Source organism: Serinus canaria, chromosome Z (genome assembly GCF_022539315.1).
Source record: "Serinus canaria isolate serCan28SL12 chromosome Z, serCan2020, whole genome shotgun sequence".
NCBI lineage: Eukaryota > Metazoa > Chordata > Aves > Passeriformes > Fringillidae > Serinus > Serinus canaria.
The window spans coordinates 11272780-11296402 of NC_066343.1; the positions used below are offsets into that span (position 1 = coordinate 11272780).

General features: G+C 54.3%; 1 protein-coding gene across 1 annotated transcript in view; it reads right to left on the bottom strand.

The window, feature by feature from the left end:
• The window catches only part of LOC115484325 (zinc finger protein 239-like), an 822389-nt gene that overhangs the window by 323521 nt on the left and 475245 nt on the right, over positions 1 to 23623 (bottom strand). The gene's annotated exons all lie outside the window — the stretch shown is intronic.

Sequence of the window (23623 nt, forward strand, 5' to 3'; positions counted from 1 at the left end):
AAGGCCGTGGGACTTGGTGACTTCCATCTTTCACCAGGATCCTCCTGTCATTGTGGCAGGAGCTCTCCAGAACAGAGCACGGGACTTGCTGTCCTGCAGTCTTCCCGAAGCTCCTCTGTCGCAGGTGCCTGCAAGGCAGGACTGCGGCGCTCGCTGACTCGGACCTTTGACGGGGCATCTGTCTCGAAGGTGCCCTCGAGGTCAGACAGCGGGATGGCGGGCAGAGTGCTCCGCCTCTTCAAGGGGCTTCGGGGGAAGAATGGCCCAGCATCTGCCCCAGTGCAGCAGAAGCCTGCAGAGCCGCAGCTGTCACAGCCACTGCAGGACGGTGAGTGGTGGAGCTGGGCCGCAGGGCAGGTGCCTGCAGCTGGCCTGGCCCCATCCCATCCCATCCCATCCCATCCCATCCCATTGCATCGCATCCCATCCCATCCCATCCCATTGCATCCCATCCCATCCCATCCCATCCCATCCCATCCCATCCCATCCCAACCCATCCCATCCCAGTGGACGTGGCCACCGACAGGATGGGACAGGGCTGGGGCTGCTCCATCAATGGCCGTGCTCAATCCCTTTGGCATCTGAGTCACTGTCTCTGCCTGGAGAGCGCAGGGCTGGGCTGTGTTCTCCGGCCTCTCCTGCGGCCTCTCAGTTCTGGTTGTGCTCCCTCTCTGCCAGACCCAGCCAAGGACCAGACTGGAGAGCAGGAGCCCGCCCGTGGCCGCTTCCGCAGAGCAGCGAAGGTACCTGTGGCCGTTCCCACCTGGGCCGGGCCTGCTGGCACTGCTCGGCCATGCCCCGCGCCTGGAGCAGACCATGGAACGTCCCTCTCTTCCCGCCCTTCCTTCTGCTGCAGGCACTGCGGAGGATCCTGCGCCTTCGGGGCAGAAAGACCGGTGGCACCGCCACCGAGGGCAGGGCCCAGCCCGACTCTGGGCCCGGCCAGCTGCGGGCAGAGGCTGCTGCCAGCTCAGAGGACGCTGTGCCCGCAGCAGCCTCTGAGCAGGCCATGGACGAGGGCGGGGCAGAGGCTGACATGGCCCTGACTGAGGGCATGGCCGCCACAGGCACCCAGGCTCAGGGCATGCCAGCCACAGAGGCAATGCCCACGCTGACCGGGACTCCTGCACCTGCTCTGGAGTTCTTCCAGAAGGGCGCTGCTTCTCCACAGCAGGTGAGCAGCCTGGGGCCAAGACTGAGGGTCTCCCAGCATAACGTGGCCCCTCAAGCTATGTCTGCTGGGGCCCCTCTGCCTTTGAGGCCCTCCAAATGGGGTGGGAAGGGAAGCACTTCTTGGGGAAAGCTGGCCATGTTGTTCCCTGGGACAGCACTCCAAGTCTTTCCCATGCCACCTCCTCCAGGTGCTAGCCATGGTCGGTGACATTCTGCAGAGGCTCGCGTCCTCTGCCACCGTGGACGCCGGGCTGCAGATGGAGATTGTGAGCCTGGCTGAGCAACACCCTGCCCACGTGGTGATGAGCCTACTCTGCTGTGCCCCCACGTGTGACAGGTACGGGGCACAAGTGACTCAAGAGCTCGGTGCCCAGCGGCCAGTACAGCCCCTGGCCCTGTACTGTCCTGCGGGGTCTGCCAGACAGGCGGAGAGCTTTGGGATCCTCAGGCCCCTCTCTTTCCGGAGCCTGCAGCCATGCTCCCTCCTGCCCCTCAGGGCACCAGGGCTCTGTAACCCAGCCCCAGCATGGGGCACGGTGCTGACACACAGCTCTGCCCCACAGAGCCGCTGCTCTGATGTGGAGAGCCATCGCCACGTCAGAGGTGGCCGTGGAGGAGGTGATTCCCGTGCTGCTCTCGGCCATAGAGGAGCAGCCAGCGTATGGCAGCTTCTACTGCCACGGGGACAACGAGGCCGTCTTTGCCCTGGCTGTGAGTTTCTAGAGCTGGCCTTTGCTGGCCCTCCAGGTTGCCTCTGCAGCAGCTCTCCATGCTCTCGCCAGCCTGCAGCTCCCTGCCTGGGCTGAAAGCCGGCCTAGGGGCAGGCTCAGGGGCAGCAGGCCGGCTGCTCCCCCTGCCTCTGACCTTGGGCCCTGCCTCAGGGACACCCTGGCACTGAGCGCTGCCTCAGGCTGCTTTGTCTCTTGCAGGCAACTCTGGTGCTCTGGAGGATTGCCCTCATGACAGAGTGGCATTTTGCCATTCTTCTTCATTCTCCCGAACTCTTTGTGGCTCTGCTCTGGCAAATTGTCACCAGCACAGAGCGGATGCCAGGGGAGTTTGGCACCCGGAGCTTCTGGAGAGCGTGCCAGGAGGAACACGGCCTTCCCAGAAACCCCAGCAGGTGCCAGTCTCCCTTTCCTTCCCACGCGCTCATGGTCAGGGCCAGTGTATACAGAGTGACCTAGCCTTTGCTCCACACACAGGATTGCAGCGCAGACCATGAAGGCTCTGGTCTCCACACTGGGCTTTGAGAAGAAGCTGGTGGCTCTGGAGAACAAGCGGGTCTGGGAGAAGCTGCTCTGTGCTGACACCCAGAACTATGCAGCAGCTCTGTTGGCCAGGTGAGATCCCCTACTCCTGCCACCACCGCCAGCAGTTGTGCCCTGTGCCCGCAGTGCCCCACACAGTCCCTGGGCTTGTAAGCGAGAGGGCCTTGTCATCGAGGGAGGGCCGAGCAGACAGGAAAAGGCTGAGAGAGGAGGAAGCCCTGGAGCAGCCGCCTCCAAAGGGGCCCACGGGCTCTTGCAGAGTGCTGGGGAAAGATCAACCCTCTGCCAGTCTACCCCGGGACAGGTTTGCCCGCTGGCTCAGGGCCTTGGTGCCTTTTTCCCCTGACAGGGAGATGTGCCGTGCCTTGACCCCCTTGTGTCCCTTCATGGCCTCGCACCTGCTCAGCCTGCTGCTCGGGAAGCAGCCACGCTGGCATCTGCCTGCCCTGGCCTTCTTTGTGGAGGTGAGCCTGATGGCCAGCACTGCCTGCCTGAGCTGCCTCCCAGCTCTGGGGCCTCTCGTAGCCGCAGCCGCCTGGGACGCTGCCCGAGCCCGCTGCTGCTGCAGCCTGGGCCCGGCCCTGTGCGGCTGCGGGCTCCTGCCAGCCGGCTCCCCTGACACTGCCCTCCTGTGCCTTTCAGCTCCTGCCGTGCCTGGACTTGAGCAAATACGGTCCCAGTGCCCTGCTGCTGCTATCCAGGCTCCTGCCCAGCCAGTGCAGGGACAGGCTGCGCCTGGCGCTCAGAGGCCTCGTGGTGCTCAGCCAGGAGCCCTCGCTGGTGAGAAGGGGGCAGCGGCTGAAGCCCCGCTGGCAGCGCGGGGCTGGGCATTGCCCACCTCTGGGCCTGGCTGGCCTTTGGCAGCAGAGGCAGCTGCTCCCAGCTCTCCTGCCTCCCGCTTCCTCTGCCCCAGTGGCCCAACCAGCTGTGGGTGCTGCGGCCCTTCACGGCTTCACAGCACGGCCTCCTCTTGCACCCAGGACGGAGGAATACGTGGCCTGTATCCACACCTGGTGGAGAAGCTGACTGACCCAGACGCAGAGATGGTCTGCATGAGCCTCTGTGTGCTCACACACATGCTCCAGGACAAAGACCTCATGCTACCCAGCGTCACCGCCCTAGAGCTGGCTGAGCCCCTCCTGCCACACTTTGAGAGTGTAAGGCTCTGTGCCCCCTGCCAAAGGCACTGGATGCTGCCTGGAAACTCTGTGCGCTCTGCAGTTTTGGGCTTTCCCCTAGTGGGACTGGAATAGTTGGTGTTTAGGACTTTTCCTTTCCTTCCAGGACAACAGGCACGTGCAGCTGCTCTCCATTCAGCTCTTCTGCCAGGTGATGGAGCTGGTAGTGGAAGAGAGGGAAAATCCTCTCACGAAAACTGTGAGCCAGAGCCTGCTCCCTCTATTCTTGCGCTGGCACGATGACAACCCACATGTGGCCAAGGTGAGGTTTTGTGCGATGCTGCCGCACCCTTGGTAGGGGGCTCGGCCGCCTCCTGCCCCAGCGCCTGGCAGGCTCCAGCCTGCCCTGGCCATGGCACAGGGACACGGGTCCAGTGGCCCAGGCTCTGGTGCCAACTGCAGCTCTGTGCTGCTCTGCAGGCCTCTGGCGAAGCCCTGCTTTGTGCGGCACGCTTCCTGAGGAGGAGGGACCTCGAGGAGCTGCTGAGGACAGAGCGGCGGATGAAGTTCGCCGAGCACCTGGTAAGGACAGCCCGGCAACCTGAGCCCTGTCCCAGGTGCTCAGTGCGGGGGGTTGACAGCGGCGGCCCTGCCCGGCTCCGAGCCAGGGCCTTCAGCCTGCGATCCCCGCCCTGCTCCCTGCCCTGGGCCGTGCGGGTCGGCTCGGCCGGTGATGGGCTCAGGGAGCGGCCGGCCGAGGGGCAGAGCCCGCGCCGAGCCTTCCCTGCCAGCGCTCCCCGCAGCTGCTGCAGGACGAGAGCCGAGCGGCCGAGCACCTGCGCTGGGCGCTGCCATACCTGCAGAGCCCACAGAGGCCCGTGCGACGGGCGGCCGTCAGGATCATCGGTGAGCCACCAGCCCGGCGCCCCTCCCTGTCCCCGGCCCGGCCGCTGCCCCGACAGCCGGAGCCCCGCCCGGGCCGCCGGAGCCGCCCCCGCCCTCGGCGCTGCCGCCGCCCTCCCGCAGCCGTGCCCTGGGGCGGCAGCAGGCGGCAGGGGCCGGCAGGAGCCCTGCCCGGCCAGGAGGGCGTGCTGCCACAGGGCTGGCAGCGCCCGTGTCGGGCAGCTGTGCCACCTTGGCCGCCACGGGCTCTGTCTTGCCAGGGCTGGCCGGAGTGCTCATGACCGGGCAGAAGGAGGAGCTCCAGGTCCTCACTGAGGATGAGCCAGGGCAGCCGCGTGGCAGCAAGGACCTCTGCGGGCAGCTGCACATCCCGGCCCCGCAGCGGTGCAGCATCCGTGGCCAGCACTGTCCGGCCCAAGCCCTTGTCTGCTGCTCTCTCCTGGCCTTGGCAAGAGCTGGCTGGGATGGCCCTGGCAGGAGGCTTTCCTTCGATTCCCTCAATCTGGCCTCTGACCGTGCCTCTCTTCCTCTCCCAGCACTTCAAGCCCTAAGGCAAGACGAGAGCCCATCGTGCTTTAGCATACTGATTCAGCAGACGTTCGAAAGAAGATCTGCAGAACTTCGTTCGTCTGCTGGATCAGATGCACCGGCATCCTTTGGGGATTTCCAGTTCCCATTAAGGATGGGAGCACCTGAGGAGCAGGATGGACCCGGTGGAGCTCCAGGCACAGCTGTCGCTGATCAGAGCTGAGCCTGTCAGAAGCTCCAGGAGCTCCTGCCATCTCTCTCCCTCTTGGCAGCTCCCTCCCTGCAGCCCTCAGGCCCTGCCCATCCCCTCTTTACCTCCCAGCTCCCCCCTTCCCTTTGCTTTCCCTTAATAAACACTTTGGCTTTTCGCTTGACCCGCCTCTCCGCGGAGCTGATGCGGCGCAAAACCTGAGCCCGGGCACACGCAGGGCCCTGCTGCCCCTCTCCTCCACGCTGCCTTCTGTGCACGGACACAGAGGAACAAGGGCAGCTCAGGCTGCAAAGCTCCCTGTGCCGCTGCTCCAGCTGCACAGGGCCGTGCAGTTAAAGGTCGTGCTGAGCACGCTGAAGGGGACAAGGAGCCTGGGGTGGACAAGAGCCAACTTGAGGATGCTCTGAAGCCAGCCCTGAGGGTTTCCATGGCAAGCATCCACCGAGGGCAAAGGAGCTTGCAATGCCGGAGGGTTTCACAAAGAGCTTCCTGAAAGCACAGCAATGCTCCATCCCTACCCAGGGACAGGAAGAGGGCAGAAGCAGAGAGCAGCGTGGCCCAGCAGGGAGCTTTGGCTGTGCCTAAAAGCAAAGGGAGCAGCAGCAGCAGGGAGGGGCTGAGACTCAGAGGCGGGACCGTCCCTGTGGCCGCAGCGCCGTCAGGCAGTGCCTGCACGCTGGGTGCGGCTCTGCTCTCCCCACAAGCGAGGAAGCGCAGCTCTGCCTCAGAGGCAGTCAGAAAGGCAGGCAAGCGAGAGCAGGGGCAGGGGAACCCTTCCCATCTCTCTGGGCCGTGGCTGCACAGCATGGGCTGTGCTGAGCCCAGAGCCGGCCAGCTTGTGCTCTGCTGTGCCAAGAGCGTTGTGGGCGGGCAGGAGAAGGGCTGCGTGCACAGCGGGGAAGGGGCTGCCCAGAGCCTCCTGCGGGAACAGGGCTCCGCTCCCGGGCTGGGAACAGCCTGCTTTTGCTGCCCTGAGCGCGGGCAGGAGCTCAGGCACCTGAAGAGGCAGCTGGCAGCTCTTGTGTTTCTAGGGGGCCCGGGGCTGTGCGCCTTAAGGGACACAGGGAAACAGACGCGGGGGAAGGAAGATGAGTTCAAGCTGGAGTGCCTGGGCTGCAGGGAGCAGAAGTAATTCAGCCTTGCCAGGGTTTCTTAAGTGTGTGTTGGTGTTCCCTGGGAAATGTAGGCATTTGGGGAAATGCCTTTGGAAGAGAGGGGCTTGATTCCCAAGCAAAGTGCTTCCCCAGGAGCCCCCAGTGAGGCAGTGAGCTGTCTCCCTTTGGCTCCCTGTCATGAACCGTCCTTACAAACAGGTTTTGTGATGGTTCGTGGATTGATCTCAGGGTGTGAAAAAGAACCCACACGGGGCAAGGGGCTTTGCAATGATAATCAAAACAAATGCACCTTTATTGAATGAACCCAGCAAAATGTGATAGAGTGTTTAAGGAAGAGAAAGAGAGTGAAAGAAAGATATAGCTACCAAAGCTAGAGACAAAGTCTTTTGTTCCCGTCCAGCCGAGGATCTGCCTGTTACGTCGGGGAGATCTCAAAATCTCTCGCTAACTCAGAGGTTTTTATTATGATAAATCTATTGGAAATTGCGAGGGGGGAGAAACAGATACAATAAAGAACAGATGTAACAGGTAGTCCGTGTTCTCAGCAGGAAGCGAGAGCCATTGTTTTTGTGGTCCACTGCCCACACCTGCAACATCCATTTTGCTCCCCCCTGCACACCTCCCCCTGGCTTGGGGGTTTCAGTCCCAGTCCTTGGAAAGTGTGAGAGAGGCCTTTTCACAGCGGGATTTCATGTCTCGGTTTTTTCTCTGGTGGAGAGGCTTCTGTCATCTCAGTTTGTCTGTCAAGGTGGTTGCAAACAAGCAAGAGGGCTCTTCTTTGGGCCACCACATCCAAAACTCAGGAGAAGTGAGCTGTCCTGCCTCTCATCCAGACACGCCCAGAGGTAGGACAGCTTCCAAGGCAATTGTTGCAAAAAGGGCACAGTGCCCCCTCCTTCTTCTCCTTGGGCTCACTGTGGCAAGTAGGAAACACGCCATTGAAAACAAGAGATTAGCAATGCTCTCAGGTCTCAGGGCTGTTATAAATGGGGATCAATTTGTGTTGAAAAGGAGAGATATTGTATTTCTTTTTGGAATTAATTTCAACATTTCGACCTATTCTTAGCTTTTGAAGGTTCATTTACACTGACATTTTTAATCCGAAACCCTTGTGAAACTGCCATATTTCTGTTGCTTCCCACACTAAATACTTCTTTGAGTCACCATTTTTTTTGTTTTGTTTCCCCCCAAAGCTGCCTTATTTGTTTCATTTCCCACATTAAACACTTCTTTAAGGTGCCATCTTTGTCTTTTCTCTTACGATAAGGAACTTTTTAAAGTAATCGTTATTATTACATTTTCCATAATAATTAATATTTGTTTTCTCTTTATCAATAATAACTAATACTTATCCCTAATTTAAAAAAAAAATAAATTGTAACTGCTAGTTAAAGATGGGACAGTGTACTGGAAAAAGTGCCAGCAGGAAGAGAAAAGGGAAGGAAACTTTTAAGAAAATACCTCCTAGTGGTCCTTTAGGTGACCTTTTAAGAAATTGGGATACTAATGTGGGAATGAAGAATCTAGATAAAATAAAAGTTATAAGTTACCGTACAGAAATTTGGCCTAAAGAGAGTATTGCTGAAGGACCTGTTTCTTAGCCCTGGTACAGGACAAAAGAAAGATGGACATGTACAGCTTGAAATAGATATGGTAATACCCGAGTAGAACCTTGTGAGAAAGAGATTAATTCTGCTAAATATTGGTTAGAAAGGGAGAAACAGGAAGAGGAAAGAAAAGTATATAAAGTATCCAGAGAAGAAGAAAAAGAAGAAACTAAGCTACCAGAAAGGAGGTGGGATCCTTTAGACCATCTTCCCTCACCTCCCCGTCCTGATCCCTTAGATTACCTCCCGTTACCTCCTCCTCCGACTCCTCCTAGAGACCACCTTCCTCCTCCCCCTCCAACCTTGTACCCCTTGGCACCCTCTCACAAAGTGGATGCAATTTCAGTATCTACTCCCACAGGAGTTTTAAAATCACCTCAACCTTTCATTCAAGCTGTCTTGCTCCTGGGATCCCCTCTTCTGTATCACCTCCCTTCCCAAACATACCAGAACCTGCCCATTCTAGTACTCCTTCCGTTTCACAGATTCCCTGCAGTTCCTCAAGTACCCAGACACCGGTCTCTAGTACCGCTCAGAGTGTCCATACCCCAGTCTTGGCTCCCAAAACTTTCCAAAATACCCCTCTTTACTTTTCCCCCATTCTTCAACCCATACCCCAAAGTACCTCTTCCCCTGTTCTTATTCCTGGAACATCACAGAACATTCCTTTTTATTTGCCCCCAATACCCCAACATAGTGAGAGTCCAAAGCAGGAGGAATGTTTGCAAAGAAAAGGTCAGGGAGTGAAAAGGGCCTGTTGTTGTAACAATCTAGAGGAAAAGAAGTTAATTGAACCAGATGAGCATGTAGCAAGCCATCAATATAATACAAGGTTCCAAGCAAAGAAAAATCAAGATGAAGGTGGGAGAATTGAAAAGTTGTTTCCTCGAAGGGAAGAGCCTATGGGGCGAGCCAGAGGCGGTATTGGTTTTGTGAATGCCCCATTAAACTCCTCTGAGGTTAGAAATTATAAGAAAGAAATTAAACCTTTCTTAGAAGATCCCAGAGGCATCTCACAGCAACTAGATCAATTTTTAGGACCCAATATTTACACATGGGAAGAATTCAATGCCATTTTAGAAATACTCTTTTCCTCAGAGGAAATACAAGTGTTTCATGCAGCAGGCATGAAAATTTGGGAGAGGGAGAATCAAGGTGGTCCCAGAGAGGAAGAGAAGATGCCTCTCAATCCACCCAACTGGGACCCGAATCAAGAGGAGGGAAGAGCAAGTATGAGACAATACAGAACCCCAATTAGAAGAGCGATAAGAGAAGCCGTCCCTAGAACAAATAAGGCTAAACTGGCATTTGACAGCCATCAGGAACGGGATGAGTCACCTAGTGCCTGCTTAGAGAGATTCAAAAGAAATTTTCAATTGTATTCTAGTGTTGATCCAGTCAGTGGAGAATGACAAGTACTAGTCCAAATTCAACTTGTAACAAAAGCCCGGGTAGACATCCGAAAAAATTAGAAAAGCTGGATGACTGGCAAGAAAAAGGAATGAATGAGTTATTATGGGAGCCAAAAAAAAATATTTAAGGAGGGAGGAAGAAAAGACCAGGCCAAAGCAAAAATCATGGTAGCAGTGGGAAGGGAAAGCACAGGGTTCTGAAGAAGTGAATTAACAGGAGCGAGAAAAGGCGAGTAGGCAGGGCCTCGACGAGGTGAATTCAAAGAACAACCAAGTAGAAAGGAAGAGCCAAAAAGAGATAGCAGAACATCTGGGGTGGAAGGAAGACCACCTTGGGCTGATATAATTTGGTTTTCTTGTGGAGAAAAGGGACACAGCAGGAATTTTTGTAGAAAAAGAAGAATAGTTGAAGCCATCGCAGAAGAACAGGATGCCCTTGGAAGGAGGTAAACAGGAGATGACTAGGGGTGTCAGGGGCTCTGTGCTCCGAGGGATGATATTGGTCATCTAAAGGAGCTTCTGGTCAACTTAGAAATTGGCCCTCAGAGCGAAGAAATTGAATTTCTAGTTGACACTGGGGCAGATGGTTCAAGTGTTTCAAAAATCCCTAAAGGATGCAAACTAAGGAACAGAAGATGAAAAGTTCGAGGGGCTGAAAGGAGCCCCTTTGAAGTACCCATCATTGAAGAAGTGCCTATAAAAGGAAGTTTCAAAGAAGGCTGTGCAGACCTGCTAGACTTGCCAGAATTAGATTCTAACCTTCTAGGCCGGGATTTAGAGGTGCAACTAAAGACAGGAGAAGTACCTGAGGGAAAACATATGGTAGACAAGATGATGGTTTTGAGGCCACAAGATGAAAAGGGAGTAAACCCGAAGTTGTGGGCAGAAGAGGGAGGTCATGGACTGTTAAACTTTCCACCTACAGAAGTTCAAATGAAACCTGACCTTTCTTCCAATAAGAATTAAACAATCCCCAATTTCTATGGAAGGGAAACAAGGACTGACTCCTGTCATTAAAAACCTGATTGAAGAAGGGATTCTAGAACCATGTCTGTCCCCACTCTAACTCTCCTATATTACCTATAAAGAAACCAGATGGTACACATTGGTTAGTCCAAGACCTCCGAGAAGTCAATAAGCAAACCATCACCCGATACCCAGTGGTAGCCAAGGCATACAATTTGTTCAGTAAAGTACCATCACAACATGCATGGTTTAGTGTTATAGATCTGAAAGATGCTTTTTGGTCCTGCCCACTTGAAAAAGAAAGTAGAAAATGGTTTGCATTGGAATGGGAGGATGAGGAAACTGGGAGGCAACAACAGCTGCAGTGGACAAGGTTACCTCAGGGATTCACAGAGTCACCAAATTTGTTTGGCCAAACTCTAGAAGAAATCATAAAACAATTTGCAGCTGAAAGCAATTCCCAGATTCTACTGTATATAGATGATTTATTAATTGCTGGGGAACGAAAAGAGGAAGTACAACAAAAACGGTTAATCTACTGAACTTCCTGGGGTAAAAAGGCTTAAAAGTATCCAAATAGAAATTACAATTTGTTGAACCAGAAGTAAAATATCTGGGTCACATAACTGGGAAAGGATACAAGAAATTAGATGCTGGTGGAGTTCAGGGCATACTGTCCTTACCAGCACCTAAAAGAATAATGGATGTAAGGAAATGACTTGGATTAATAGGATATGTAAAGTATGGATAGATGGAAACACAAAATTAGTTAAATTCCCAGATAAGAAATTGGTTGAAGTTGAGCCTATAAATTGGAGGGAAGATGATGAGAAGCAGCTGGAAGAATTAAAGGAAAAATTAGCAAATGCCCCAGTGTTAAGTTTACCGGATTGGAATAGACTGTTGGAACTGTTTGTTAAGGTAGAAGAAGGACGAGCTTCTGGTGTCGATGTACAAGAATGGTGTGGAGTGCGGAAGCCCATTGCCTACATCTCCAAATTATGAGAGCCGGCTGTCAGAGGTTGGCCTGCTTGTCTCCAAGGGGTAGCTGCAGCTGTAGCTCTCCTAGAAGAAGGTAACAACTTAACAGTAGGTAACAAAATCAAAGTCTATCCTCCCCATGATCTGAAGAGTATCCTAAGGAAAAGAGCAGGTCAGTGGATTTCAGACAGTAGACTTTGACAGTATGAAGTGATTTTAAACAACAGTGAAAATATAGAATTAGCTCCAACAAGAATTCAGAAGCCTGCGCAGTTCTTATATGGAGAACCAAAGGAAGAATGGCAACATCACTGTCTGGAAACTATAGATCTACAGATAAAAGTCAGAGAGGATCTATTAGAACAACCTTTGCCTGAGGGAGAACTACTTTTTAGAGATTGTTCATCACGAGTAGTTGATGGGAAAAGAGTATCAGGATATGCCATAGTAGATGGACACACAATGACAGTTGTGGGAAAAGGAAAGCTCCCTGTGAATTGCTCTGCACTGTGCTGTGAGATTGATGCACTATTAAAAGGACTGTTGTTGACCAAAATGAAAAAGGAGAATGGAGGATGCCAGAGGGTAGACAAGTATTAAACAAAGCATTAACTAGGAAGATATTAGAGGACCTACATGTCTCAACCCATTGAGGCACTCAAGCTTTGTGCTTAGGAGAATTTATGTATGCATTGGAGTATGGGAAATTGCCAAAATAATAACCAGAGAATGTATGATATGCCAGAAGATAAATAGAAAAGTAAGGAGAAAATTACCTCCAGGGGGAGGAGAGTTAGCAAAAAGATCATTTCAATGTATACAAACAGACTGTACGGAATGACCACAGGTACAGAGGTATAAGTATTCACTACTAATAACAGACCATCTAACTCATTGGGTGGAGGCATATCCAACAACGAAAGCAACTGCAGAGACTGCAAGCAAAATTTTATTAGAATAAATCCTACCCTGATATGGAATAATTCATACTATTGACTCTGATAGAGGTCCTCATTTTACAGCTAAGATATTACAACCACTAAAGAATGCCCTAAATATCATCTGGAAATTTCACACTCCATGGAGACCCCAAAGTTCTGGGAGGGTAGAAAGAATGAATCAGACTCTCAAGAGAGCTCTTACAAAATTAACAGAGGAAACAATGATGAATTGCTTGAAATGTCTCCCTCTGGCACTCATGAGAATAAGGGCTAAAGCAAAGGCAGATATAGGAGTTTCACCAAATGAAATGATGTTTGTTTTACATTCTTAACTACTTCAGGAAATGCTGGAACATACGAAGAAAGAGAGAGCGGTGTGAGAAAATATAGAAAGACTTTAACCTGCACTTCAGAAGAATTAAGAAATAAGGGATATCTTCCTCCAACTACTCCCATTGATTTCAAAATCCACCAATTCCAACCTGGTGACTGTGTATTAATCATGACCTGGAGAGAACAACCGTTAATCCCAAAGTGGGAAGGTCCATTCTGAGTTTTATTGATCACAGAAACAGCTATTGGAACACAGCAAGGAGGATGGACACATGTCACCCGAGTGAAAGGGCCAGTTTCAGCACCCGAGGGACAATATCCGACCTCAGCTGAGCAACACTAAGCTGATTCCAAGGAAGAAGACATGAGAAACACCATGAGAAGACACATAAGTTATGAGTTACAATGGAACTTTGTTAGATTTATTGTAAAATACCTAATTGAAAGTTTGTATTTTTTCACCCTATTTATGGGGGGGTGAAATTCTATGAGTTGTCAAAGAAGTGTTTTAATCTCTGGTATTTTTTAATACCGATCCTGAGATCCAGGAAAAGATAGAGCATTCTCCCACGCATCTAACAATCTGGCCTAAAAGATGGAAGAAACAGGTTGATGCAAAAGGGAAGGTAGACTCCTGCAGCAGGAACTGGGAAGAATCTCACAGAAAGAAAGAAGGAAAGTGGGAGCCAAGGCCGGATCAGGTTATATTCTTACCACAGAGTCGCTGATCCTCTGTGGAGGGGAGACATGGCTGGGAGAGGAGCCTGTGCCAAACCCTCACTGCTGTTGGAGAAATGCCACCATCCTCTGTATGCAGGAGATCCTTGGACTGCTGTCCTTAGAACCCACACGAATCCCAGCCCCCCCAATTGTATCAATTTTTGTCGTTAACAACCTGTATAGAAGAGGGAAAAACGTATTGGCTATAGGAAACCAGAGAGAATTTCCAACAGAAGGTAATGGGGGAATGCCCTATGAAAGAAAAATGGATCTGTTGAGAAAGGAGACTGACTGAAGGAAAGATGAGACATGGGTTTTATGAACCAGGTTCATTGAAAGAAAGCTGCTACTACGAGAGCATGGAGTAGAAACAGCCAAGACTCCGAGACTGGCAAGTCAGCCACTGAGATGTACAAGCAATACCAGAAATTGAGACAACTATACACCGCTGAAGAAGAAACAAATTAAGAAATTGTTGAACATGTGGATGTGGGCTAAAGGCCAAAGTTTTAGAGGGGGGAGTTGTTATAAATGGGTTCAATTTGTGTTGAATTTGGGCTGAGTTGGGAATTGTTGTTTTGGGGTGAGTTGATGGGTGTTTGTTGTGGGTCCTGGGGAGGGAAGGTCCAGGGTTTGGTGGGGGCGATGTTCGAAGGGGTTGATTGGACAGGGGATGTGACCAATCATTCGGTGCCTCGAGAAAATGATTGGTCCAGAATGAATATCCATAAGGACTAATGAGATTACCGGAAAACGACCAATAAACGTATGGATCCAAAAGCCACCAATCCTGGACCAGAGATGGGTTATAAAATGAAGGTTTTGGTGGGGTTTGGGGTTTTTATTCTCCCTCTGAAGGGGCCTACATTTTGGGGGAGAACCCAGCATGTTTGGGTCACTTTCTAATCTTTGCGTTGTTGCGTGGGAGTTTGGGCTTATCTCAAACTCCCCGTCCTCTGTAGTTTGTTTTAATAAAGGAGAGGCTTTTACCTTCTCAAAATCTGGCCTCGTTCGAATGCATAACAGGGCCCTTGGCGTGTAAATCTCTCCTAAAGAGTCAGATTTTTGACAGGGTCCCCAATGATGATTGTGAGGAAGATGGTGGATATTTTCACACAGACTCTATAACTCCCTGTGCTCCCTTTCAGTCCTTGAGGCCCCTTGCACTTGGCAGAGGGGCATGGGAAGGGAGAAGGCTGTGAAGAGCAGCTTTGGCATCTGCCTGGGCCTGAGGAGACCAAGCCAAGCACCAGCGCAGGGTGTGTTCTCCCCCTTTGAGCACAGGACAGAGCTGGATCATCTCTGTCCAGCTGAGAGCCCCAAATGCCTCTCGGAGAGCTGTGATTTCAAAGGCCTTTATGCACACATTAATGCTGTCTTCTCTCTCTGGCGTGTTTGAACTCTTGGCAAGATGTGTTTGTCTCTCGCTTGCTGGAAGCTGCTCTGCTCCAGGGCCGGCACCCAGCTGGGCTTTGCGGACCGGGCACCGGGGAGAGCCCTTCCCTGAGCACTTGGCCGGGCTTGGTGTGTCCAGGGCTGCGTCAGAGACCCGGGCCATTGGATTCCATCCCACCGGGGGACCTTGGGTGGGGAGGTGGCAGCGTGGCCAAGGGCCCTTTGTGACATGCTGCAGCAGGGGCAAGGAACCAAGTGGGATGGGGTGTTGGAGCAGCCCTTTGTGACACGCGCTGACATAGGTGCTGGCGGTGCCGTGGCCACGCCAGAGCGCTCGGTGCTAGCGACGGGAGAGGACGGGACAGAGCAGTGCTGTGAGGAGACCCCGCACAGCCGGCTCGTTCCTTGCCTACCCGAAGCATTTCCGAGGCGTTCCTCCTGAGGCTGGCCTCACAGCCAGACCTCAGGACTCGGTGACTCAGAGCATTCAGAGGCATCTCCAATCCCTGCACCCGGTGCCCTCTTGGCCAGGCCGTGGGACTTGGTGACTTCCATCTTTCACCAGGAGCCTCCTGTCATTGTGGCAGGAGCTCTCCAGAACAGAGCACGGGACTTGCTGTCCTGCAGTCTTCCCGAAGCTCCTCTGTCGCAGGTGCCTGCAAGGCAGGACTGCGGCACTCGCTGACTCGGACCTTTGACGGGGCATCTGTCTCGAAGGTGCCCTCGAGGTCAGAGAGCGGGATGGCGGGCAGAGTGCTCCGCCTCTTCAAGGGGCTTCGGGGGAAGAATGGCCCTGCAGCTGCCCCAGTGCAGCAGAGCCCTGCAGAGCCAGAGCAGTTACAGCCACTGCAGGACGGTGAGTGGCAGAGCTGGGCCGCAGGGCATGTGCCTGAAGCTGGCCTGGCCCCGTCCCGTCCCATTCCATCCGATTCCTTCCCATCCCATCCCATCCCATCCCATCCCATCCCATCCCATCCCATCCCATCCCATCCCATCCCATCCCATCCCATCCCATCCCATCCCATCCCATCCCATCCCAGTGCACGTGGCCACCGACAGGATGGGACAGGGCTGGGGCTTCCCCACCAATGGCTGTGATCAATCCCTTGGGGATCTGGGTCGCTGTCCCTGCCTGGAGAGCGCAGGGCTGGGTTGTGTTCTCCGGCCTCTCCAGCAACACCTCAGCTCTGTCTGTGCTCCCTCTCGGCCAGACCCAGCCAAGGACCAGACTGGAGAGCAGGAGCCCGCCCGTGGCTGCTTCCGCAGAGCAGCGAAGGTACCTGTGGCCATTCCCAATTGGGCCGGGCCTGCTGGCACTGCTCGGCCATGCCCCGCGCCTGGAGCAGAGCATGGAACGTCCCTCTCTTTTCGCCCTTCCTTCTGCTGCAGGCACTGCGGAGAATCCTGCGCCTTCGGCGCAGAAAGACTGGCAGCACCGCCACCAAGAGCAGGGCCCAGCCCGACTCCGGGCCCGGCCAGCGGCGGACAGAGGCTGCTGCCAGCTCAGAGGACGCTGTGCCCGCAGCAGCCTCTGAGCAGGCCATGGCCGAGGGCGGGGCGGAGGCTGACATGGCCCTGACTGAGGGCATGGCTGCCACAGCCACCCAGGCTCAGGGCATGCCAGCCACAGAGGCAATGCCAGCGCTGACCGGGACTCCTGCACCTGCTCTGGAGTTCTTCCAGAAGGGCGCTGCTTCTCCACAGCAGGTGAGCAGCCTGGGGCCAGGGCTGAGGGCCTCCCAGCATAACGTGGCCCCTCAAGCTATGTCTGCTGGGGCCCCTCTGCCTTTGAGGCCCTCCCAGTGGGTTGGGAAGGCAAGCACTTCTTGGGGGAAGCTGGCCATGTTTTTCCCTAGGACAGCACTCCAAGTCTTCCCCATGCCGCCTCCTCCAGGTGCTAGCCATGGTCGGTGACCTTCTGCAGAGGCTCACGTCCTCTGCCACCATGGACGCCAGGCTGCAGATGGAGATTCTGAGCCTGGCTGAGCAAAGCCCTGCCCACGTGGTGATGAGTCTCCTATGCTGTGCCCCCACGTGTAACAGGTACGGGGCACAACTGCCTTGAGAGCTCCGTGCCCAGCGGCCAGTACGGCCCCTGGCCCTGTACAGTCTGTACCACAGAGTCTGCCAGACAGGCGGAGAGCTGCGGGAGCCTCGGGCCCCTCTCTTTCCGGAGCCTGCAGCCATGCTCCCTCCCGGCCCCTCAGGGCACCGGGGCTCTGTCACCCAGCCCCAGCATGGGGCACGGTGCTGACACACAGCTCTGCCCCACAGAGCCGCCGCTCTGATGTGGAGAGCCATCGGCACGTCAGAGGTGGCCGTGGAGGAGGTGCTTCCCGTGCTGCTCTCCGCCATAGAGGAGCAGCCAGCGTACGGCAGCTTCTACTGCCGCGGGGACAACGAGGCCATCTTTGCCCTGGCTGTGAGTTTCTGGAGCTGGCCTTTGCTGGCCCTCCAGGTCGCCTCTGCAGCAGCTCTCCATGCTCTCCCCAGCCTGCAGCTCCCTGCCTGGGCTGAAAGCCGGCTTAGGGGCAGGCTCAGGGGCAGCAGGCCAGCTGCTCCCCCAGCCTCTGCCCTCGAGCCCTGCCTCAGGGACACCCTGGCACTGAGCGCTGCCTCGGGCTGCTTTGTCTCTTGCAGGCAACTCTGGTGCTCTGGAGGATCGCCCCCATGTCAGAGTGGCATTTTGCCATTCTCCTACATTCTGCCCAACTCTTTGTGGCTCTGCTCTGGCAAATTGTCACCAGCACAGAGCGGATGCCAGGGGAGGTTGGGACCCGGAGCTTCTGGAGAGCGTGCCAGGAGGAACACGGCCTTCCCAGCAAGCCCAGCAGGTGCCAGTCTCCCTGTCCTTCCCACGCCCTCGTGGCCAGGGCCAACTCCGAGAGTGACCTGGCCTTTGCTCCACACACAGGATTGCAGCGCAGACCATGAAGGCTCTGGTCTCCACACTGGGCTTTGAGAAGAAGCTGGTGGCTCTGGAGCACAAGCAGGTCTGGGAGAAGCTGCTCTGTGCCGACACCCAGCACGATGCAGCAGCTCTGCTGGCCAGGTGAGATCCCCTACTCCTGCCACCACCGCCAGCAGTTGTGCCCTGTGCCCACAGTGCCCCACACAGTCCCTGGGCTTGTAAGCGAGAGGGCCTTGTCATCGAGGGAGGGCCGAGCAGACAGGAAAAGGCTGAGAGAGGAGGAAGCCCAGGAGCAGCCGCCTCCCAAGGGGCCCATGTGCCCTTGAAGAGTGCTGGGGAAAGATCAACCCTCTGCCAGTCACTCTCTGGACAGGTTTGCCCGCTGGCTCAGGGCCTTGGTGCCTTTTTCCCCTGACAGGGAGATGTGCCGTGCCTTGACCCCCTTGTGTCCCTTCATGGCCTCGCACCTGCTCAGCCTGCTGCTCGGGAAGCAGCCACGCTGGCATCTGCCTGCCCTGGCCTTCTTTGTGGAGGTGAGCCTGATGGCCAGCACTGCCTGCCTGAGCTGCCTCCCAGCTCTGAGGCCTCTCGTAGCCGCAGCCGCCTGGGACGCTGCCCGAGCCCGCTGCTGCTGCCGCCTGGGCCCGGCCCTGTGCGGCTGCGGGCTCCTGCCAGCCGGCTCCCCTGACACTGCCCTCCTGTGCCTTTCAGCTCCTGCCGTGCCTGGACTTGAGCAAATACGGCCCCAGTGCCCTGCTGCTGCTATCCAGGCTCCTGCCCAGCCAGTGCAGGGACAGGCTGCGCCTGGCGCTCAGCGGCCTCGTGGTGCTCAGCCAGGAGCCCTCGCTGGTGAGAAGGGGGCAGCGGCTGAAGCCCCGCTGGCAGCGCGGGGCTGGGCATTGCCCACCTCTGGGCCTGGCTGGCCTTTGGCAGCAGAGGCAGCTGCTCCCAGCTCTCCTGCCTCCCGCTTCCGCTGCCCCAGTGGCCCAACCAGCTGTGGGTGCTGCGGCCCTTCACGGCTTCACAGCACGGCCTCCTCTTGCACCCAGGACGGAGGAATACGTGGCCTGTATCCACACCTGGTGGAGCAGCTGGCTGACCCAGACACAGAGATGGCCTGCATGAGCCTCTGTGTACTCACACACATGCTCCAGGACAAAGACCTCATGCTACCCAGCGACACCGCCCTGAAGCTGGCTGAGCCCCTTCTGCCACACTTTGAGAGTGTAAGGCTCTGTGCCCCCTGCCAAGGGCACTGGACACTGCCTGGAAACTCTGTGCTCTCTGCAGAATTGGGCATTTGTCCCAGTGGGCCTGGGGTAGTTGGTGCTTAGGACTTTTCCTTTCCTTCCAGGACAACAGCCATGTGCAGCTGCTCTCCATCCAGCTCTTCTGCCAGGTGATGGAGCGGGTAGTGGAAGAGAAGGAAAATCCTCTCACAAACATTGTCAGCCAGAGCCTGCTCCCTCTTTTCTTGCGCTGGCATGATGACAACCCACATGTGGCCAAGGTGAGGTTTTGTGCCATGCTGCCGCACACCTTGTAGGGGGCTCAGCCACCTCCTGCCCCAGCGCCTGGCAGGCTCCAGCCTGCCCTGGCCATGGCACAGGGACATGGATCCAGTGGCCCAGGCTCTGGTGCCAACTGCAGCTCTGTGCTGCTCTGCAGGCCTCTGGTGAAGCCCTGCTTTGTGCAGCATGCTTCCTGAGGAGGAGGGACCTCGAGGAGCTGCTGGGGACAAAGAGGCGGATGAAGTTCGCCGAGCACCTGGTAAGGAAAGCCCGGCAGCCCGAGCCCTGTCCCAAGTGCTCAGTGCAGGGGGTTGGAAACGGCGCCCCTGCCCGGCTCCCCGCCAGGGCCTTCAGCCTGCGATCCCCACCCTGCTCCCTGCCTCGGGCCGTGCGGGTCGGCTCGGCCGGTGATGGGCTCAGGGAGCGGCCGGCCAGGGGCAGAGGCCGCGCCGAGCCTCCCCTGCCGGTGCTCCCCGCAGCTGCTGCAGGACGAGAGCCGAGCGGCCGAGCACCTGCGCTGGGCACTGCCGTACCTGCAGAGTCCACAGAGGCCTGTGCGACGGGCGGCCGTCAGGATCATCAGTGAGCCACCAGCCCGGCGCCCCTCCCTGTCCCCGGCCCGGCCGCTGCCCCGACATCCGGAGCCCCGCCCGGGCCGCCGGAGCCGCCCCCGCCCTCGGCGCTGCCGCCGCCCTTCCGCAGCCGTGCCCTGGGGCGGCAGCAGGCGGCAGGGGCCTGCCCGGCCAGGAGGGCGTGCGGCCACAGAGCTGGCAGCGCCCGTGTCGGGCAGCTGTGCCGCCTGGGGCCGCCACGGGCTCTGTCTTGCCAGGGCTGTCCGGAGTGCTCATGATCGGGCAGAAGGAGGAGCTCCAGGTCCTCACTGAGGGTGAGTCAGGGCAGCCATGTGGCAGCGAGGACAATCGTGGGCAGCTGCACATCCCGGCCCTGCAGCTGCGCAGCATCCGTGGCCAGCACTGTCCGGCCCAAGCCTTTGTCTGCCGCTCTCTCCTGGCCTTGGCAAGAGCTGTCTGGGGTGGCCCTGGCAGTAGGCTTTCCTTGGATTCCCTCAATCTGGCCTCTGACAATGCTTCCGTTCCTCTCTCTTCCAGCACTTCAAGCCCTAAGGGAAGACGAGAGCCCATGGTGCTTTAGCCTACTGATTCAGCAGACATTCGAAACAAGATCTGCAGAACTTCGTTCGTCTGCTGGATCAGATGCACCGGCATCCTTTGGGGATTCCCAGTTCCCATTAAGGATGGAAGCACCTGAGGAGCAGGATGAACCCTGTGGAGCTCCAGGCACAGCTGTCGCTGATCAGAGCTGAGCCTGTCAGAAGCTCCAGGAGCTCCTGCCATCTCTCTCCCTCTTGGCAGCTCCCTCCCTGCAGCCCTCAGGCCCTGCCCATCCCCTCTTTACCTCCCAGCTCCCCCCTTCCCTTTGCTTTCCCTTAATAAACACTTTGGGTTTTCGCTTGACCCGCCTCTCCCCGGAGCTGATGCGGTGCAAAACCTGAGCCCGGGCACACGCAGGGCCCTGCTGCCCCTCTCCTCCACGCTGCCTTCCGTGCACGGACACAGAGGAACAAGGGCAGCTCAGGCTGCAAAGCTCCCTGTGCCGCTGCTCCAGCTGCACAGTGCCGTGCAGTTAAAGGTCGTGCTGAGCACGCAAAAAGGGAAAAGAAGCCTGGGGTGGAAAAGAACCAACTTGAGGATGCTCTGAAGCCAGCCCTGAGGGTTTCCATGGCAAGCATCCACCGAGGGCAAAGGAGCTTGCAATGCCGGAGGTTTCACAAAGAGCTTCCTGCAAGCACAGCAATGCTCCATCCCTACACAGGAACAGGGAGAGGGCAGAAGCAGAGAGCAGCGTGGCCCAGCAGGGAGCTTTGGCTGTGCCTAAAAGCAAAGGGAGCAGCAGCAGCAGAGAGGGGATGAGACTCAGAGGCGGGAGCGTCGCTGTGGCCGCAGCGCTGTCAGGCGGTGCCTGCACGCTGGGTGCGGCTCTGCTCTCCCCACAAGCGAGGAAGCGCAGCCCTGCCTCAGAGGCAGTCAGAAAGGCAGGCAAGCGAGAGCAGGGCCAGGGGAGCCTTCCCATCTCTCTGGGCCGTGGCTGCACAGCATGGGCTGTGCTGAGCCCAGAGCCGGCCAGCTTGTGCTCTGCTGTGCCAAGAGCGTTGTGGGCGGGCAGGAGAAGGGCTGCGTGCACAGCGGGGAAGGGGCTGCCCAGAGCCTCCTGCGGGAACAGGGCTCCGCTCCCGAGCTGGGAACAGCCTGCTTTTGCTGCCCTGAGCGCGGGCAGGAGCTCAGGCACCTGAAGAGGCAGCTGGCAGCTCTTGTGTTTCTAGGGGGCTCAAGTGAAACAGCTAAACTTGCTGATTTTACCCAAGTGTTGGTAATATACAGAAAAGAAACCAATTGAAAAGCAGGCAACCCAGAAATCCCTGCCATTGAAACAAGATGCTGCTTTAAAACAACGAGTGATGATGCTTCCCCTAAATAAAAGCCTTGTCTAACGAAATTGGTATGAGGACCCATTGTAAGGGTTTTTTTCTCACTGACTCTGACTCTGAGAATGGCAAAAGCCCAGGGACAGCTGAAGCATTCAGTGCCCAAATTTAGTGAAAATATTTTGTACTTCTGCACGGCAGAAGTCCCCATCTCAGCAGGTCAGCCCAAGCTCCCTTTGTTCATTCAGCTTCTTTTACAAATCAACATGTCAATGAAATTTGACGTGCATTAAAAGCAGATTTCAGTCTTTTCTCATGACCAGAGTGTAGGTAAATACCTGCCTTGGAGATAGATGCTTGTGGAATCCCACCAGGAATGCTAGAGCACTACACAGAAATGTTATTTCAAGGGAGGGTTTGCAGCTCAGAGAACAAATGTAAATGAATGATGGCATCCCTTGCATGGATTGATTGACTCTGTGGGGTTTTTCTTTTCCTTTTTATAACAATTCTACTGTAAGCAATTTGTTGGAATCCACCTCGCTGCTGTGAGTGTACTTTTGTACAATTCCACACCTCAAAAAGAAACCTCCTGGGATCATTTAATGTCTGCCCCAGAACTTTGAATTGAAGATTAAGTTCCCACAAGAAAATAAAGACCAAACTGTATTTTCAGTCAGACCATTTTCCAGAGAAACAAGAAACACTTTTTGATGTGAGATAAACTGTGATCATTTGCATGAATAAAAACAGTGTCAGTACAATTATTTCTCCTGGATGCAGAGAATGATCCATTACAAATAAGGTCTCCTTTTTGGTAGGATTTGGTAGGATTGTTTGCGGCAAAATGCTGACCTGAATATTGTTTAGCAATTCCAGGAGCACAAATGATATGCTGGCAGAATTATTGATTATCAGTCTTTATTTTCTTATGGGTTAACTTTTCACTCCATTCCCCCTGCTCACTGATGAGACTTTTCACTTACTAGCAATTCAACCCCTGATTTTCCTGACCTACTGAGATTTCTGTTAAGTTTCTGTGAGTAAAATTCATTCTAGAAATGACCATATGATGACTTCTATTATCCTTCTTATCTTGCAGAGATAGTGCAGATTATATTCTTTACCATGGTCTCTCTCATTTTATATTTCCTCCATTGACTTCCCTCATACAGGAATCTAAATCAGAGCTAATGTTAGTTCTACCTTATTTATTCTCCAAAAAAAGTTACATAAAAGGCAGTGTTTTAAAAAGAATCCAAGAAACAGTCAGACTTTAATTTTCACAGGGCTCAAAAATGTCATATAGATTACTCCTCATATAATATAAATCTTCCAATCCTCTTTTTTGCACTAGGTAATTGAATTCAGAATCAAAATGGATTTTTGAATGATTAACGCTGCTTTGATCAACTCCTCAGATTCCTCTGGTCCATAATGTACAAGCCCAGCAGTGAAATAGGGAGAGAGATCATTTTGGACCACTATGCAGATTTTGGGTTGGTAATGTCTGCTAATCCAAAACACTTTTGTGTTTATAACCGGTAAGAAAAATTGTAATAGAGAACAGAATATTTCTAATATTAGGTAAGATTTGTTCATGCTTCAATAGCTTAGAGAAGACATTTAAAGTTCAGTAGTAGTAAATTACTGAAACCATTTTATTTTGGAGCACTTTTTTCATTTCCTAGTCTCTTCCTTCACTTTGTAGCTCTAAATGTACTTTACTGAAGAACCAGGGAATAAAAGCTTGTATGTCATGTTTGGCCTTAAGGAATAATCAAAATCCAAATAAATAATGAATTTTTACACCTCCTGGTTTTCATAAATGTTGAACTCATTGAGCTGTGAAAATCAGACCTGGTATTCTGGAGTCCAGAGTTATTGTAGGAGTCATATCTGAGGGTTTAGGATTCAAATAAGTTAAAATTGTTGGAGTTTGGGGTTTGTTTAATCAGCCCATAGTCATTGCTCAAGATCCAGCTTCTGCAAATATTAAGCATTCACATGATTGAACTTTCAGAATTCAAATATAAATGTTTCTAGTAACAGAGCTGTGTGAGTAAATAAACATCTTCAGGATT